Consider the following 21,349-nt stretch of genomic DNA (forward strand, 5'->3'; position numbering starts at 1 on the left):
GGAAATCTTCATACTCATAGCCCTGATGACGGAGGCAGTATGACCTCTGAAACGTTGGTTAACATCGACCAGACTACACAGCGCAACAACCCAGAAGACAGAAATCTTCATACTCTGATGACGGAGGCAGTATGACCTCTGAAACGTTGGTAAACATCGACCAGACTACACAGCGCAACAACTCAGAAGACGGATATCTTCATACTCACCGCTGTGAGAACCTCAAGTCTTACAACACGAAACATGTATTGCATAAAATTCAAAGTAAATAAATTAGTGATACAATGTCACCACCAAAGCATTAAGAGAAGAACTGTCTCTACTTTTAGGAGTTTATTCTTTTATAAATACTGTAAGAAAGTCACATATGAGTGATGTAATAGGCCTTAGTTCTCTTATTTGTTCGTAGTTTACGTCTTAAATTTTTTGGAACATCTATAATAGATTTTAAATTTGTTGTAATTATTGATCCGTGGAACTGCTGGTCTACGGATCCATATTGACGCGGCTAATCGCCCGAGATGTTGTCTTATTACATTTGCTAAGTTTTATAGACATCCGACAGGAGACTCAAGCGTTTTTGTTTGCCTGTGTGACCAATCGACATCACAATGTGAGACGTGCCTCAGAAGTGTATGGCAGTTTGTCGTCCATTTTTTTCCGTTCTTTGATTTCAAATACCAGCGCTACGCAACACCGGAAGTGAAGCAGCGTGAACACGCTTCGAAACATTTTTCTGTGTAGTCACGGGAGTTCCTGTTAATCAACTCTGAATTTTCTAGATCGGATCCAATTTGCAGTGAGCATTAATTTCTTTGCCTCCTCAAACAGATTCCGACAATCGAAAAGGAATTAATTCGTGTTTCCTTTCGGAACAATGAAGAACAACTGTGGCCCTTTCCCGCGGACTGATTTTAAAGTAATGATTAAACACGTCGGCGTCTTTCTTTGAAATAATTCTTAGTCACTGAAGGGAGGGAATAAGAAAATCCACGATCTCTTCATTATCCTCTTTTATTTTTGTAACCATGTAAGTTAAAAATTAACATCACCATAGTAAATTAAGAAACATATAAATATTTTATTTTTCCATAAATTTATAGATTTTTTCTTAATACATAAAGAGATACATGCTTGTTTATTATCATGTCTGCGTATCTGTTCATTCCTATACTTTTTTTTCAAAAATTAATGGGTTATGAAGAAATTTGATGTGATAAACTCAGGTCACTAGAGGTCATTCCAACATTTTTAATCTTTTAATTTCCTAACATCAATAATAGTTACAACGAGCGAAAATCCCACATAAATTGTACTCTAGAGACATATTACTTACTTACTAACTTACACCATAGAGCCGAGTCCTTCCTGAGAAGCCAATAGTCGCTCTGCCACTCAAATTACCAAAATTTTATGAAACCCGAAGGGTAATTTCCGTGTTTACAAGAGCCCGCCACTTATCCGTATCCTGAGCCAGATTAATCCACTCTATTCCACCGTGTCCTATTTCTTTAAAATCCATTATATTTTCCTCCCACCTACGTCTAGGTCTTCCTAGTAGCTCTTTAACTTCCGGTTTGCCTACCAAAACCCTGAATGCATTTCTCTTCTACATGCCCTGTCCATCTTACTCTCCTTGACCTTAATAAAAGTCACATCTTTTCAAAGACGTTGTTGGGAGGCTTACAAAAATGTTTGAATAAATTATATGTATCTAGTATATTCTACTGATTTATACACCAGAGACATATAATTTATTTAAAACATTTTTGTGAGCCTCCCTAAGTGTTTGGGAAAAAACGTGACCAATATTTTATTTATAACTGAAAAATAAAACAAAGTAGTTCCGCGCGGATTCATTATTATAACGAACGATACTTAGCGAAATTTTATATAGAGATAGACAGTAAAAATTCAAAACAAAATATTTATTTCAAATGTTTCAAATTTCAAGCATGACGACTACGTAATGAAATTTTGACAAAATATCTCACGACAGTTATATACTACACATGTAACTAAATCATTCACCAATTTTTGCGACTTTTTAAATTTGGATTGTATCATGTGACTAATTTAACAGTGCAACGTGCAATTGTCAGTTACATCTTTTTAAAGGAATTTTGTTAACAGCATTGTCGTAGAACAGTGCTATAGTATTATGTTCACTAGGACCATACATTTGAAATGCAAGAGAGATTTGTTTATTACGTTTGTATATCCTCAGTTACAGTTTATTCTTATTTAACAAGGCACTTTATTGGATTTTCTAGCAACTGGCAATACCAGAGACATTTCCGTTGTATTTATTGCCATGGGAACAATATATTTTATTCAAAATGAAGGATTTAGTCTTTCGTTTCTCATATATTATCCCTTTGCCTTCTCACTTTCTCGTTGTTCAATTTTCCTTGTATTTCTTTTGTCTGCCTTCCCTATCCTGTCTCCCGCTTTATTTTGAGTGCGTTGTATCTCGAAACAATTCTGTAACAATCGATTCATATTATAATATTGACAAAATGTGAAGGAATGTGAAGTACAACTTATTAATTAATCATTTTTAAGTGACAGTGATTTTTTTTCTAACAAAACAAACAGAGCCACACCGATAACGTCTCGACGACCTAGTTTCGTTTTTGGGGATGGGTTTGTGATTTAAAAAAATAAGTACGAAAAATTAGGTTTTATATAATGAATTCACAAATCAATTACGCCGGGAACACAAAATTTGGTTCGCTCTTGACAATAGTTTTCTCTCCTGACTAAAACAATTAAAAAAGTGTAGGCCTACTTCAAACTGAAATGTTCTTTGCTAATTACATATATCATAATTTTATGTTCTTTTATTGGTGATGTTAATTAATCCTATTTTTAGGCTCTGGGGTCCGCAATGGCAGCGCGGTCTGAGGGGTGTGACTTGTGCCGCTTGGTCGCTGGGACCGTGGGTTCGAATCCCACTCAAGCCATGGATGTCTGTCCGCGTTTTCTATGTTGTGCTGTCCTGTGTACAGGTAGACGGGCCGATCCCTCATCCAAGGAGTCCTACCGAATGTCTATATATAAAGCGAACGACAAGTTGGGACCCGCAGTGCTCAGGCACTTGAAGAACGGGTCGTTCCCAGTAACCGAGTATTTTTAGGCTCTTAACATTAATTGAAGGTATTTGAGTACTAAATGGTGAGAATAACATTTAGACTAAAGAGTCAGGAAGTTGGAGGAAAATTGAGTAAATTATATAACGGGAAACCCTCATAATTCGTTTAACATTATTAGGGTGATAAAATAAGAGAGACTGAAATGGGTATGACATGTAACATGCATGATCAGACTGAGGAATGGATACAAAGCTTTAGCATTAGAAACTGAAGCGAATAATTCGCCTGGCAGAGCTAGGCGTAGATGGAATGATAATATTAAAATTTACCTTATAGAAATAAGGTCTAAAATGATGGACTTGATTAAAGTAACTTAGAATAGGGGCCCATGGCGGACTGTTGTGAAGACCGTTATTAAATTCCGGCGTTTATATAAGTTAAGTAAAAAGTAAAGTGAAGCTGTTCCACTATACGCCATATAGGCGCTTCGGGGGACAGGCGGAATGAAGTTCGGCAATTTCATGTTTGTTCGATCGATTATTAGTTTTTATAAACGGACGCGCCGGCCTCAGTAGCCACGCGGTCTGAGGAATGGTCCTCGTGCGACTGACTGCTGCGACCGTGGGTTCGAGTCAAACTCAAGGCATGGATGTTTGTCCGCGTCTTTGTGTTTGTATAGGTAGAGGCCTTGCGTCGGGCTGATCACTCATCCAAGGAGTCCTACCATTGTCCAAACAGATCAATCGAATAAATAAAAACCTCGACACCTACGGGTAAAAGCGGATATAGAGGAAGAAGAAGAAGAAGAAAATGGACGCCTTTCCATTCAATTTTCAACTACAGGACCTACTGTCCACTAAGATGAGAGAATCATTATGCAAGTCTGATATAAAGAGGAATTTTTGCAAAAGAAATCCTACAGTTCGCCATTTATGATTTTGAACTGCATGTATTTAATGATCTTCTTTAATAATAGAAGTGTCTGGTTGTAAGAGAAACTGTATTGAACGAGATAATCTCCAGTCTTTTCCCATATCCCTTGTGTAAATAAAGCTAATTGAATACGGTTGTTACTTCAGTGAATGCATGGTATGACGTAAGTGTGAAGAACATAGACCAATGTGAAGATTCGAATCATGACTAGTCTCTGATCCTATGAATAGCCACTTTGTGTTGTTAATGAGGTAATCAAACTCAAGACGCGAAAAGTGACGTCACTTGTTAGTAACAGAAAGGTTTTGGAGTAACATAATCGTATGAATGTCAGTATATATCGGCCCTGGAGATGTTTTCACAGTAACATTTTTAATGTATGAGGAAGTTATAGATTATACCTACAGGATCATATGTACAAACTTACAGGTTAAGAAAAATTCGTATCTTCCACATAAACAAACAAAATTTAATTAAACAGGACTTTAAAAATAATTCTAATATTTATTTTATTTAATTGGCAACGCGTCTTTTAATGTTTAGACAATGTCAACAGATTTTTCATAACCTTCTGTGTGGGTTGAATACTAACTAACTAACTAACTCCTGGTATCAGAAGCCGCAGGTCCAACACCGACAAAACCAAAGCCTGCCACCGGCCACTATCCTGAGCCAAATCCATCCATTTGCCATCCTCATAGCCCACCTCCCTATGATCCATCTTAATATTATTCTCCCATCTCTATCTTGGTCTGCCCAGTGTTCGTTTTCCATAAGGATTTCCCACAAAAATTCTGTATGTACCCCTTGACTCCCCATGTGTGCTACATGTCCAGCTCATCGACGCCTCCCAGATTTACCCATCTTGACTATGCTAGGTGACCCGTACAATTTACTCAGCTTCTCGTTTTGCAGTATTCTAAATTCCCAAATTATTTCATCCTTGGTCCAAATATCTTCCTGAGCACCTTGTTTTCAAACACATGTAATCCACGTTCTTCCTTCAAGGTAAGAGACCGTGTTTCACAATCGTACAAGACAACAGGAAAAATTGTGTTACATTCCCTAATCTTTAGTGCAGCGTTTCTCAACCGGGGTTCCCCGGAACCTTAGTGTTCCGCGAGCAATCGCCGGGGGTTCCGCGAGAAATAGTGATGAATAGGCTAATCATATGTAAATGTATTTTTGAGTCATATTTATGTTTAATTTCATATTCGTAATTTTACTATACACGTACGACATATTCTCGGAAAATTCTTGGGTATTATAATAAAGTCTTCAACCTGTTATGTCATTTAGAAATATAATAATCATAAGAAATATATTTAATTACGTCTATACGGCGCCAGCGTGAAACCGCCTTTAGTGGTCAGTGTACAGGAGCTCTACGTGGTGGATTCACGTATCATCGAGTGACTCAAGTAAATTTTAAATTTTATTATTTAAATTGGCTTCAAAAATAACATTTCCTTGACACATATATTTGTTCATATGACATTTTACTTTGATGTATCTTATGCCTTTTTAACATTGTCAATAAATGATTTAGTTATTGTAGTAGTTATTATCGGTTTTCGTTCTGTTTATGTGTGTTATATACGATATTGGTTATTTATGTTAATTTTCTGTGTAAGTGAAAACCTCCGTATGAGGTCTCTTGAACAGGCAGTTTGATTTCAGTTTTTTTGTATTGTCAATAAACTTGAGAAAAACGTAAGTAATTTTTTGCTTAAACAAGTTATCAGAACAAATATATGATGTTTTCCTTATGAACTTTAAGTTTATAAAAGAGAAAGAAAGATACTAATAATGATATATAATAATTTTTATGTAGGGGTTCCCTGAGACATGAATATTATATCAAGGGTTCCGCAAGGGCAAAAAGGTTGAGAAACGCTGCTTTAGTATTTTGGCTATCCATCCAATTTTTTTCTATCCGTGAATGTTTTTGTTTTTCACTGTCATAGTAATGAAAGTCGAACGTTCTACGCGAAATTTGAGTGAACTTACTTCGTAATTTTTTTCCCCCATTTTTCTCAAATGTCCACTTGTTGCTGGTACAAATTATTTCGGATAAAACCACTTTTTCCACCCACAGGGAAACTGTTATTCCGCCTTTGTAGGACCAAAATTTACCTGAATCATATGTTGAACAATGAATGCAGGGACACTGAAAATATGAATAAATAATAGACGAAACGACTAACAAAATTCAATTTAGGTTTTAACATGACAGAAATGATATTATAACCTATTGTTTCATAGCTATCCATACTAAACAAAGGGCTTACTCAAAATTAAATTCGCTTGTCTCGTTTGTCTTGTTTACAGTTACGAATCCATTGTTATATCCATACAGGAACTTTTTCACGCAAATTCTTGAAGCAGAAGTTTACTGAATTCCCTATCGAACAGTGGACTACAGGAATAAAGGCTATTTTTGAAATTAATAACGGACTTTTTCAAGTTTCACTTTTATAACCTGTCGATATATAACTACGCTCGTTACACAGACCGAGAAAATAATTTTTCTTTAGTTTCTTAATACAAGTGTTCACCATATCGAAGAATATAGCAAACAGTTGCAGAAAAAATATTTGGTCTTTGTCATATGCCGGGTTTGAGATTGAGTTTGGTTTGAACTCGTATAAAGCAAGGATTGTTCAAACCCTATTTTAAAATTAAATTGCCATAGAGATGCATCCAATAGTTTCCGAGACGAACTTGTGGTTGGAAAGACGAAAGACCTAATTTTGTAGCCGTCGACATCTTTCAGACTTTGAGAACCCAAGGTAATAGAAATGAAGATACTATCCGGTCGCAAACGGCCGTGGTCTTTTTTTAAACTATCCTCGCTTTCTTCTAGACCCATAACGTTTTCATACATTCAAAAAAATATCTCAAAACCATTCAGTATCATCTTCATGATCTCATTAGACCTTTTTCATATAAACAGAGCCACTGAATGACCCAAAAATTAATCATCTTTAAATAGGCCACGTCAACTGTTCTTTCCAGTAACTAATAACAAGTGGTATTCTGATAGACTTTCAAGCAGTTAGGAATTCTTTAATCATGGTCTGGCTCCTAAACGAAGAACCGAAGTTATCTAATTAAGACTTGTTTAATTTTAAAAAGTAGATAATAAGGAAATATTCTGGATGCATTAGAAGAAAAATGGTTGTGCATGTATGGAGACATAAATGCAGACTCGGATGTAGAAAAACAGACATTTCAAGTTTCTAAATATTTATTAACATTATTTTATAAGAACGCACTTTAAAACATAAATATTGTTTGTTTGTGTGTGGTGCAGGGGTAGGCAAGTTGTAATTTGTAAGACTTGAGGTTCTCACAGCGGTGAGTATGAAGATATCCGTCTTCTGGGTTATTGCGCTGTGTAGTCTGGTCGATGATAACCAACGTTTCAGAGGTCATACTGCCTCCGTCATCGCCCTGATGACGGAGGCAGTATGACCTCTGAAACGTTGGTTAACATCGACCAGACTACACAGCGCAATAACCCAGAAGACGGATATCTTCAAGTTGTAATTATTAACATATCGGAAATGACAATGATTTCAACTTGAAAAAGTCTCAAATGTCTACGGGAGGCTATATTACCTTGTACGGGGCCCCAACATTTCCCCATACCATCTTCTCTTTTCATTCCATGCTGTGTCGTCACTCAATTGATGTAGCCCCTACACAAACGAATCCTGCATACGAACAGCGACGAACAAATATGGCTGCCGCGCTTTTGAGAGACTCAGCCCATGTGACTGACTCACAGCGAAACAGGGTACGCTGAAACACGAGAAGCGACGGTGTAAGGCGATCCTGCAGCGAGAGAACTTGAGCTCACGTTGTCTGCTCTTATTTGCTTGTGCAGTTCAATTTACAAAGTTCTGCTTGAAGCATACGGAACTAACCGTAGCTATTTCGGATATATTATAAACTGTGAAGTGACAAATACTTTAAAACAGGCAGTCCTGCCTTGTTTTAACACACCACCGTCTTTTTTACTTCACATGGATCTTAGCTTTTCGTCAGCATTAGAAGTAGTTTCACATAGATGCCCCAGGGTATAAGCTTATAGCAGCTGGACTCCAGACGCATGCACTAGTTGCGAACAAAATAATAAGTTATATGGAAAGCTTGTGACGTCCAATATCCTTTAGATGCTTCATGTGATGAGGCTGCAAGAAGCAATACTTTTATATTCATACAGTCTTGGTGTCAATTTCCTTTCATAATTTTCATAAGTAGATAAGACATTGTGTCAAATTTCTCACTTCAGAGTTTCGCACCGTTGTGACTTCTAAAGGTTACTGGTTATTGTGACTTTACAATGAGTATGTCTAGCACCAATGCTTCACTTGTCATCAAACTGGAAGTCAAAAGTATTTGGATTTTCCTTCAAAACGTTCTATTCTATATTTGTACGCACACAGAAATGCTAACGTTAACATATATTGACATGACATTTTAATGGTTGTAGTGTCTTTCTCACCTCAGGAGTTCGCAATATGACTGCCAATATAAATGACAATCAAAAAGTTACGTCAAGCTTTAAGGAAAACCTACTGGATAACTTAAAATATATTATGGAAGGGCAGTCCACACTCCTCGATTCCATCAGAAAATCAGAACAGTGGGTTATTATTTACATGGAGATTCCTTGTCTGCCTAAGGCTCATAACGCTTTCATTGAGTTTCAGACAACAACATATTTGATCTCACAAAATATGATTACGGTGGTGAAATCCAGGAGGGTATGATTGGCGTGCATTTTGAAGGCTTGAAAGACATGGGAATTTTATGCAAAATTTTAGTCGTGAAACCTGAATTGTAGAGACTGCTTTGGTGACCCAGGGGTGATAAAAAATGTCAGTCCTTCAAACGTTCAAGTATTCTACACCTCACAGTTTCGCACAATGATAATTCTTTGAATTATTTAATTATATGAAGTAATTACAAAGGTAGAAATATCCGGTTGTAGAAGAAGAGTGAAGAAACAAAATATTAAGACCCGTATTAAGCCGTCTTCTACAGCTCCATGTAATTCTTCAATCGTACGATTAAATAGTGCAACAGTTAACTACAGTAACACTGCAGACTCTGCTCAGACACCCACAGTTCGTGTTCTATGTAATTTCAATTTGTTAAGACATTTAAACCTAACCATACTCAAATTAACTTAACACAATAAAACGAGACCTTATCTGAGAACCAACCCAAGTCTTTCATATGACCTAAACCAGGGGTGGCCAACCAGCGGCCCGCGGGCCGCATGTGGCCCGCCTTGAACATTTTTCCGGCCCGCGAGATTCATCACACTTTTACAAAATATATTTATTTTATAATGGCCAAAGTAGTGAAAACCAATGTATAAAAAAATACATTATTTGTGGGGATATATAATTTTATATGTGGCCCGCGGAGTTATGATGCATTTCCAAAGTGGCCCGAAAGATCATTTGGGTTGGCCACCCCTGACCTAAACTAACGCAGCCAAATGGAACCCAATTGAACCAAACCGAACTTAACTTAACGGGAGGTCCCGAATTCAAATCTCGGTCTGGTGACCAGGGACAACATCGGTGAACTCAACTTCACGAAGACATATCACAACACTTTAATTATCGTTCACCGTACACGGGATCGAGCCCTGAAACTTCGAAGCTTGTAATTTCTGGCCTTGAGATAACCGAAATTAAAAATGGTTGGAAATCGTCAAGATAAACGAACAGATTATAGTAATTAAATAACTGTCATTTGAGTTTCTACCAAATTAGCGTTATTTGTTTTATTATTCAGATGTGTAATTGTACACACCTCCCAGATGCTGTGTAAAATGTCTCTATCTTCTCTTTTTATAGAGAGGTTTAGAGATATTTGCAGACCACAGAAGTCGTTAATAATACGAGGCGCGTCCTCAAAGTAAGTTTCCCTGGGGCCGTTTACAGAAACAAAACACAATTTCATGGAAATATTTATTGCAACAGATACAGCAAGTGTCCAGCTATTTTTCAACATATTCGCCACCGGAATTGAGACATTGGTCATACCGTGGGACCAACTTTTGAATACCTGTGTCGTAGAAATCTGCCGCCTGGGATTGGAACCACTGTGTGACAACCATCTCCGCCTCTCTGTCATTCTCAAAACGCTGACGCTGACCGGACAGGAATTTCTTGAGGTGTAGAAAAAGATGGAAATCACTGGGAGCGAGGTCCGGGCTGTAGGGTGAATGATTAAACACCTCCCAGCTGAACTCCTGCAGGAGACTTGCTGTCCGTCGAGCCGTGTGCGGCCTAGCGTTATCACTGACCGCACTTCACAGTCGGCGGGAGCTGGAATAAGAATCTCCATCTTCAACAGCTGCAACGATGCTACTGTGAGAACGCGGGAAGTGCCGTTAGTGCATGCGCCATGCTACGTCATTGCTCTATCACGTACGCACAGTCGCTTCGCTCAATATAAGGTTTGCTAGCTGTGGGACTAGTGGGAAACTTACTTTGAGGACGCGCCTCGTAGTAATAGTATATTTTAAAAGGTTTATAGTTGTGAAATTAATTCTTAGTTTGACTAGTAAAATTTGGCATAATTTTTTAAGCCTCGATTATTTCTATAACACATTTATGGTGACTGTGTTAACGTTGTTCAGGTACAAGAAGTCTGCTGAATTTTTTTCAGTAAATGTAGTAATTTATCAAAGCACCACATAGCTGACAGCAAAATGCCTCAGTTCATTGATGCCAGATTCTTACAGACTGCATGGAATTTTGTAAAAGAGAAAACTCTGACGAAGAAAGAATTCCGATATCACGAGACAAAGAAAATTAGATTCTAACTTTAATGTGTCTTCAATGTATTTAATAATGATTCTTGTAACATATGGACGTGTTTCTCTCAACTCCTGTTCTCAATATCCCTTAAAACAAAGAACTTTGATCTTCGATTTTATTTTTTACTTTTTGTTATTTTCAGCACACCTCTTTTATCTCTCTCTCTTTCTCCCTTGTAGCTTTCCAGCATTCATTCATTTCTTTGAAGCTGCGAAAGCATCTCCAGTAGGACTTCCCTTTTCTCGCTCCAGCTGTGTGGGTGAGCTCCTTACAGTAATAGCCAGCGAGTCACAAATTGCATTTGCTTGTTTCCTTCGGCAGATGGTGTTTCGACGATGCCAGATGAAAAAAAAGAGGGATAAGACAGAACTGAAAAAAAGGAAAGAGAAAAAGGGACAGAAAAAAGTGAATGAAAATATAAACGCTCGTTTTATTTCTCTCCGAATTCCACTTGGTGAATCTGGGTTTAAACTAGATTTCCGAAAGAAAGGGTTCAATTGGATGTAGAGATATCGGGTGGAATGGCTTTCTCAAGGGCTGTACGTGCCCTGTACTCAAGAAAGCTGCAGATTATATGCATGTAACAACATGAAGGACAGGTTTCTGGTTTTATAGCATAGTAGTTCGTTCTTTGTACGAAAACATGAAATGAAAGCTTAATAGGGTTGTCGTGTCTGTCCGTAATTGGTCAAAGAGTTTTAGTTTCTTATTGGCCTTCCAGAACATCTGAATCTGCCAGATATAAAATGGTTCAATAACCATCCCTATAAATATATAACTATTCTACATTTACGCAACAATACATCATATAGGCCTGCTTGGTTTCTCTGTGTTTAAGTTTCAAACTACCCTTCTTACGTCTAGAGCATATTTTTTCTCGTATCCAGTATGCACCATTCAGCATGGTGTGCATTGGTGGTTAGCAGGATTCACGACCCATCAGTACGTGGGTTCGATCGGGACCGTGACATTTAACGCTCCTGCTGTGAGCATATTGCTGTGGGTGAATTCGAAATGAATGTTTTTTAAAAATAATTAATGCTCTAGATTGTGTGAGGTTATCCAAAGGTTTAAAGAGATTTATAAAAAATATAATAAAAAGGCTTCAATTCTTTTACCATGTTAAGTTTTAGCGTTCCCCTGTGAACACAGCTCACAGGAATCAAAGTGAAGTTTACAACGCTTCTGCACGGCAAGCTATACCGTACGGTGTCATAAAACATTGATATCTACTCTTCCTGCACTCTGTGATAAAAATTTCATTTTCACTGTCTTAATTTTGACAGGAGATGGTTGCTGCATATAAATTACACGAACGTGTAATTTGTTTATCTTGTGTGTGCGCTAAACCCAGATGTGTACTTCTGCTGTTTCTTGATAAATAAATCAGCATGCTACGTTGCTACTGTATTAATTTTGTCTAACCAAAGTGAATGCAAGCTTGTTTGGAAAATACATTTTTGAAACATGTGTTTACATTCTGACAATATTTAAGGTTATAATTTTGCCTAACTAACGTGAGCCCAAATTATGTTACGAAATAAATCTTAATAATTTGTATTTAAATGCTGACAACAATTTAAGGCTGCACTTTATCGAATGGAACCGAACGCCAGTATGTTAAGTAACATATTTCAATAATTTATTTAAATGTTAACAAAATTCGCAGGCCTTATTATAATTTGGATTAGCTTTCATGTTTCTTCAGATGCTTATTTTACGTCGTGTTTCCTAGTCATGTTATTGACTGTTTCATGTAGTTTGTCTGCCTGTCACTGCACGCGCTTAACACTGAAAACATTTCAGATCTCATCAGAATTGTACTCATATGCTTTCTGACACGTGTTAAATTGCACCTTGTTGTGTTTTTTAAGCGTTTTTCATTCATAGATACAAATGTCTCTCTGACAGAGCTTATTCATACAGTACAGCTACTGTACTTGATGAATTCTGTTGATAATAAGATGAACTGATATCCTTTAGTGGCTTGTGGTTATTTGCATACGCTTATTATGTACAAACCAATTTTAATCACGAGTTGATCGATTACATGAACATACGCGTTTTGTCTTTATGAGACCATTATTATAGTTTTAGTTCAACCTTCCAGACTCAGGTTTCTGGATCTGCATTGAATTGTGCGCTATGTGAAACACGAAAAACGGTAATTGGTATTGAACTGTGGTAACTATTGAAACCATTTGTGTTCCTGATCCTTTTAATAAGGATCATCAGCATTCTTCTTCAAGGTAAACCACAGATGGCGTGGTCTTTCCAACGTCTTCTTGGTCTTCCAAAACCTCGGATTCCTTTGGGTTGTAGTCCATACAAATTACACTGAGCGTTTCTTCTTGGGTCCATGCGTCGAATTTGTTTATACGTTTTAACTTTGTATTCTCTGTTATTTTATTTGTGTTATAAATGTCTCAGTTGTCGGATATCTGCATTGTTAACTTGTTTCTGTAGGTATTCCCAGAATAATAACTATAAAATTTCATTTCCGCTGTTGCTATTATACTCTCTGTTCTATTCATGGACATTTTTCAGAATCATACAATAGTATAGGTACTGTCATCGTAAAATTTATAAAATTTAAGCATTATATGCTACCTATTTTATCTTTAAAGCTCTCCTTTTGTAGCATTTAACATTGTAAGATTAAATGAGCTATTTATTTCTGATTCCATCTGTTCACCCAAGAAGACTTGACTGTAACTAAAAATGTCTTTTTTATGTACAATGGTACAACATACCTTTCGATGTATCGATACAGAAACGTTCGTTTTTTGACTGCATGTACCCGTATCAACATATGCAAAATAATTATTTCAATATCTCAAACAGGCGAATTTGGTTATCAATTAATCGGTAAATAACGTGCCTAGTAGTTAAAGGAAATTTGTCTTTGTGGTATTTAAAGATGGTTCGTTAACTGCAGAGGTTAAATAGCGTTAAATAAGAAGGAAAGAATAGCATGTAATATAAGTTTAAGAATTTTTAAGGAGACGGAAGTGGTCCAAAGATATTATCATGATATTAAAATAAATGTGAAAGTTAACAAAGATTGGTTTGGTGTGATGTTATGTATAAGGACAGTTCTTTTGTTTAAATTTTATATAGCTAGAGTAGCTATTGGCCGATCACTGTACTAATATTGTTTACTGCGTATAACCGAAAATATCATCATAATAAGTAGTCCAGTACCTAATGCGATCTGTCTACCTTCCAACAAGTGGGTAATGCAGCTGGGAGCGTTATGTATTTAAATTTGAAATAAAACCTTGAAAAGAAAACAGCTGTTGCATTTTTATGTCACCCATAAGTCACAGTAATCCCATCCTGCAGTTCTTTCGTGTAAATCTCGAAAGTTGTTTTCTCTTTCTGAAATAAACTTGTAGCCGTTTCAGACTGAGCTTTCAGCCAGATATCTTACTCCCGCGAGAACAGCATTACGACTTACTAGACAGTGCATAAATAAAGCACTTCTTGTGTTGAAGACACTGAAATTTGATTTAATGAAAGTGCCATTGTTATAGTACGGAATTGATACAGACTATGATATCCTTTATTTCTTTGTCCTTAAATTATATTAACTGAAATTAAACACAATAATTATTATATAATTATACTCCCTGGTAATATTACCGTATGAATTAAATAAGATTTGAAGGAAACAACATGTTGATTAAGTAGTTTTCTTATAACTGCTGTCTCTTACGTTAAAAGGGCTAAGACGAACAAGCAAAATATTTTGTATAATGAATTCTGAGAAGAAATCAAAGTTTCTGTCCTTGCGGACCCAACTGGTGACCAACCCCCGAGAATGCAGTTAAGTCCGGGTAATTAATTACACCTTGTGAGTTCACCGCAACTGACTGTCTGCGGTTAGTGCATGGTGGCAGCCTGGATGTTTAAGACACATGTAAACGAAGGGAATACTAACGTTTGCAACCTATCCTGAGGCTCTTACGGCGAAATACAATCGTAGTGACGTCATAGTTGTATGGGATCAGTGTGATTTGAATTTCGCATCACTGTACCTTCTTCCTTACCATCAGCTACCAATGATTTTTTACGTGAAAGTCTAGTGTATCGGATGTGAAGTTTCAACTCAGGGATTAAATTGTGATATTCTGCTGGCTGGGCCGGCTTTTCGCATATCCCGGTGACAGTGGCAGATAAATATAATGCATTTGCAGGGGGAAGACCTGTCCTAGTGCCTCTTTGTTGATCAAAACTCACGCATGGACTAGCCTGAGTGTACAGCAGAGGCTCTGCTATATGAAGACATGTCTAATAATTTAAGCAGTGACACGCCAAGTAAGATATGACTACCGATATTGGATACGAAATGAAATTTCGGCCCCTGAAGTGCTATTTCATCCAGTTTGAATTATTCTCCGCATTGGCTATTGTAAACGAAGCTCTGTCCCTCAGACTCAAACTATCAGGAAGATGCCAGTTTTGGGCAGCGTTTGTTTTCTGAACTCACACGCCAGATTCTAGTATGCCCGGACACATGTGTAACTTTGTGATTACCGTAAGGAAAGTGTTGATTGTCGTTATTAAGATGGCTGTTAGAACTACGAGCGTGGGCGATGATGATTCAGTGATATTTCAACTTCGCTTTGGTGTTGTAGCGTGCTCTTGATAAACTATAATTTATTCTGTATTGAAAACTTCTGTAGTGAATGTAGATTGTGTTCATACGTAGAAAACGAGGGTCTTATGAGACATAGGGCAATAAATTGAGCTGGCAAAGATTACGATGTGAATTTTAACGTCTAACTATAGCCAAGAGCGGTCAGTGAAAATCGTGTATTTTGTGTAGGTGGAAAGAAGAGTGCTCTCTTTTTTTCAATGAATTTTCTTGGGAATTAAATTTAAAATAATACATAATGCCAGTTTGGATGATGAAATCGGTACAATCTCGATCAGATGAACAATTGCGCTGGAAAATAAGAAATTTCATTTTATTTGTTACAGTTGCTTAAGTAACTTTTAATATATTTTAACCGTAGCTTACTCACATGATCAATGTATATTTTAGCTATATTGTTTATAACAAATTTTTAACTTACATAGAATGACAGACTATTATTATATGACCCTTAGAGTGTATTTTTATTGCAATTGTAAAACATGGAAGTTTATTATATCCAAATTTTTATATAAACTAGTATAGTTCCATAATATTTAAATCAATGAACACATTAAAAATTTTGACTTTTCTGAAGTTAATACGAATTTTAGTTTCATTTAAGATTATGTAAATCTAGGAGGCTTGGTTGGAAGTTTCAATTCCGGGTCGATCAGTGAAGATTTGTTTTGTTTGTTTTTAAATTCCTGGAACTTGATTCTGAAGTGAACGTGATGCTATTTTACATAACAGTTAAGCCGCACAAGTTATGAAGCTATCAGGTTTACTAAGACCATGACAAAGAGGTAACAGAAGTACAGCTCACATATGTTAGAGCATTTGGACAGAATAACTTTCAACCCTGAAGATGCCTGTCATCTTTATCGTTGCGTACTGTAGTCTGGTTGTAGTTTATCAACAGTAATTTAACCTGTTGATGTAGGACAGTGGTATTCAACCTTTTTTGTTCGCGTACCCCCAGATATAATTTCTCTTCAACTTTGTACTCCCAAAGTTGTTGGTGTATAATTGAAGTTATACATAGTATATAATATACATCTAAAATAAATTAAATACATAACATTACTGATTATTCAGTGTTTATCATAAAATAATATATATATATATATATATATATATATATATTTAAAATTTTACGTACCTCCTAAGATGTCTTCGCGTACCCCCGGGGGTACGCGTACCCCAGGTTGAAGACCACTGATGTAGGACACAAGTACCTCTGAAACATTTTCCTCGTATCATTTTTTTATTTAAGATTCACACGCAATTCCTGCGCATCCAACAAATTTTGTTTTAACATAATTGGTTCTGGAACCTAAGAACCAAAAATAATAATTATTCAAACTTTTCAATCCGACTGTAATGATAGAAACCAGCCATTAGTGGGAATTCAAACAAAATTAAAGTCGGTTGTAATTTCTGTGGTTCCTCTCCGCGGTTGGAAATGCTATGAGTCCAGGCCTGCCTTTAAAGAAGCCATAGCCATATTACGTCTAACCTTACGACGATGCTTAAGCACTGCACCTGGTGAAGCTTCGTTAACTAAACGAAGAATCAAGAATCTTGTTAAACCTGTGTGTTTTTATCTTCACTGGTATTTGTTATTTTCATAACGGCGTCAGTTGAAAGTATTTTTGTGTTGGGACCTCAGGTTAAGTTCGTTTCTTTGTTTCGGTTTCGAATTTCTCTGCGTTGTGGTATGTTTTTGTTTCCGTTAGGATCAATATCGGCTATGACCAGCTTTTAGTGGGTACTGTGGTGTTTACTTCGGGGGAGGGGGGTAAAGTGACTGTGGTGTCAAGATGATTACTCATCTCCATCTGGTACCGAGATTAAAAATACACGGAGTTATACCGCCATTCCCTATACGTCTTCAAGGTGCGGTGCTTAATAATTAAAGTTACTACTAAAAGTCTTGAGATGACATTAAAAACAATTCTACTTCCTGCGCTCTTTTTATCTTTCTAATTATTCTTTTCCTCTCTTTCCCATTCTTTACCTTTATTCTTAATCTTCCCCTTCATATATTTCTTCGGTTCTCGCCTTGTCATTTTTACATTCCTTTTATATCTTAATCCTTTCTACCTTTCTTTGTTTTCTGCTCTCCTCGTACTTCAGTGCCATAACCCCCCACAGATGCACGTTAAAGGTCTGGAAGGATTATACCAAAATACCTTGGAAATTTATCATGGAATGAGCTTTAAAGTAGTTTGTGTTCTACTTTACGTAAATTTCGAGCACGAAATTATTTACGAACCATAGAACCATGAGAAGGTACTCCATCTCCCACTGTACTAATCTGTCCTCGCTTACAAAGACTCCTAATCCATCAAGCAGCCAGTGCCTGACTATTCAAACTCCCCGTAGCCTGTTCCATCTAAAGTTGAGTCTCTCAATGATAAAGAAAAAAGAGGAACCCGGGTCTCGTATAGTTAGGATAATTAAGGGCGATCGCTCCGAGACTTTAATGGAAAGCTAGCGGTGCTTCATCAAAGACATCCTTAGGCACCGCCACCATTAGGCCCTTCTCCGTACCCCACCCCGCAAATTCAAATTCTCTTCATTGGTAAAGCGAGCGAACAGTTTAAAGAAATAACTACGAATGATGATGCTTCTTTTAATAGGGAGTGACTCTGAATTTCGGACCAATTGGAGGCTGCAACAATAGTTGTTCGGACGTTTGTGTAACGATAAAAGCTGGAGCAAATAAAATAAATTCTGCGGACCTAGTGGGGGGAAGAGTGGATAAAAGAGAGTTACGAATAGATTAACGTGACTCAACAGTAACATTTCAAATTTCAAGCCTCTAAAACTTATTCACGAGGGCTGAAAGAGAGAAAATAAGCAGATTGACACAAATATATATGGATGGAAAGAAACAAAGGGAAGCAGAAATGAAAGTAAAGAAGGATGGAAGAGACAAACGAAGAAAGGAAAAGAAAGCAATTTTAGAACAGCTGTAACGCATCTGGCTTTAATACTATTATTTCGGGGGTAAATAATGTTAGTAGCATGTGTGATTAATGTTTCAATTACTAAAAGCAAAGTGTCTTGTTTAGGCCTAACAATGATATTCTCTAGTGCCGTAAATGTTTTCGTTATTTAACTGTTTTAATGAAATGATACTAACAATTTCATCGTTAGTAACTGTAAATCAAAACCGTGTTCATATTCAGGTACAACAGAAATCAGTTGGTTTTATAAATACACAAAGAAAATAAGTCTTTTTTTTTGTAAAAGACTGACGAGAAAATCGTTTCTTTGTAATATTTAAAAGACAGCCCTTTCCTTCATAAACTATGTTACCAGAAAGTCTCACTCTTTCTGGAACTTTGTCGCATTTACTTAAAAATTGTTATGACGACTTCAGAGTCGTCAGTTTCAGACCGCGGCCGCTTTATACCCAGAGAAAGAACCTTAATATCCACACGAAAGACGACTGGGTGAGTCTCAGAGAGGATGTGTACGCGGTAACTAAGAGAGAAATCCTGTCCTGCCGGGAATTCAACCCTGGACATCGATCCCGCAACCTTGTCACTGTACTGGTTAAATTATCCCGGCTTCAGTAACCTTGAATTTTAAAATAAGTTCTAATTCGCACTTGAGAATGTGGTCTTTGATATTACTTTGACAGGTCAAAAGGAAAAGATCAATTGTACATTCCATCGACTGACAAGGTTAAGAATGCGTTCTGCTATGCCTCCACTCCACCACACGTCTGCATGGCGTGGTGCTTAAGTAAAGCACCAGAGATAATTTTCCCTTTTAACTTAACACCAATGGATGGTAAGTTGAAGGAGGTATTGCGATAAAATTACACATTATCAGGACTATAATAATGGTCAGCTTCACGATCCGGAAGATTTATTCCGAGGAAGGACTCTCTGGTAGTCGATGACAAAATGCTTGTGCCGAGAAACACTTATCTTCCACTTCGCAGTCAGTAACTTTACTGATGTACCCCGAATTGACTTCTCTTTAGGGATGAGATAACGTGGTTTGAATGTTGGCGACAATGATGATGGTTTTTCTCAAGTTATTCCAGGAGGATGTTGAGAAGAAATCACAACTGCTTACGTTTTATTTTACCCCAAATATTACCTGTTCACCCTCTCATCAAGCTCAGTGCTAAGATTGTGTGCAGTGATCTTAATTTATCGCCCTTTGAAAACAAACTGGTTACATTCTTCCTCAGAACAGCCAAGTTCGTTCTAAACGGTACTCTTGATGAAAGAACACATTTCTGTTTACTTCAAATTTATTTTCTCAAAGTACAGTTACTTTCGCCGTTATCAGTTGAAGTATTTTAAAATAGTCGTAGTTCCAGATTACTAGGGGGACACTCTGTCTTTCCGCTGTTGGCCAGGCCTTCTGTTATGCACTAATTCTCATTGGAATGTAGACTCACCCTTCGGGCAACCATGGTACAGCGGTGGCGGAACACATAGTTCGACCATTAATGGCAAACGTTCCTGTTAATGGGACTGGATACTTCCTTACCAATTACAGCAGATTTCAATTACCGAAGTATAGACTCTGTTATTTTCAATAATAATGAACCAGGAAATGCAGAATCGTTTAATTCAATATTATGCGCAATACCATAACCAAGTAACAATTACTATTGATTAACTTGTAATTGTTTTGGTTCATAATTACTCTGTCAAATAATTCAATATAATTATAGTTACACGGCTGGAAATAGACCACCCAAGTTGTGCTACGTACTGTATTTATTTAAAGTGACAATTTCTTCAGTTCTAGGGACAATTACAAGGCAATTCATAACTTGAACTTTGTGCCTAATACAGTTAATATTAAGGCCATGGTGAGGCGTGTAGGACGAATGTGGTAGGATAATATTAAAATGGTTTTTAGAGAAATAAGAGATGATTGTGTGGGTTACTTGTTTGTTGTTTTACTTAACAAGGCTTTCCTGGCTACTTAATTCATATAGCGTATAATTTGAAGACTGTTATAAATGTTTAACTGTGGATATTTAGAACAGGTTGTGGTCTATTTTAAGGTAACTATTGTATAGTTTGTCCGGAAGTACTGTGAATACGTATGAAACACTTCAGTCAGTGTAGCCCATCTTTGAATGCTAGTCAACACTATGATCTCCGGAATATTCCTGCTGAACAGAAATGATGCCTATTACGCTGTATTCTTTTGTGAGCTTGTGAATTGGATGAAAATGGCTCACGGCATTGTGTAATAGAGTTTTTTGTGAACACGTTAATGAACCTCGAGTTTTCATAGAATCAAATAAATGTTTAAACTGCTGAACGACTCATGTGTCAACATTTAAATAAAAACCCTTAGCATTAAATTGTAACGAAGACAATATACACTGTCTCGGAACGTGAAGGCGGACAAATATAAAATTGAAAGGAATAAAAACTGTCACGTGTTTGATTCTAGCAGTTATTTTATCGTCTCATGCTTACATTTATTTTGTTATGTGAATAGAGACAGGGATCATCTACTGGCTGGCGGTCTAGGGGCCCAGAACCGACTATACTGAGGAGAAGATCTTAAAACTGAACGAAACTAATTACTATAGTGACATTTCCTTCATTACAGATGTTATTGTTAAATCGCCATTGCTTGTTCTCCATAGTCTCGTTTACGAAAATGCCGCAGTGGAATCTGAAAACGACAATCATGGGGCAGTGTAGTTCTTTGCCTGACACCTACAGTATTTGGATTTTATTCAATAGCAAATTGTTAGCTTGTGATCAAGAATTTTCTCTTTCTTATGGAAGGTGAAGATGAATAACGTTTAGATAAAAGCCTGCCATTCGAAT

The 21,349-nt window shown here is 36.9% G+C and overlaps 1 protein-coding gene across 7 annotated transcripts in view; it reads left to right on the forward strand.

Moving 5' to 3' along the window:
• Positions 1-21,349, forward strand: part of LOC110828488 (uncharacterized) — a 727,302-nt gene that overhangs the window by 18,094 nt on the left and 687,859 nt on the right. The window lies entirely within an intron of this gene.

The sequence above is a fragment of the Zootermopsis nevadensis genome, unplaced genomic scaffold (assembly GCF_977971745.1).
Source record: "Zootermopsis nevadensis isolate Lab colony 2312 unplaced genomic scaffold, Znev_1.0 Znev_ptg000010l, whole genome shotgun sequence".
NCBI classification, from domain to species: Eukaryota; Metazoa; Arthropoda; class Insecta; order Blattodea; family Termopsidae; genus Zootermopsis; species Zootermopsis nevadensis.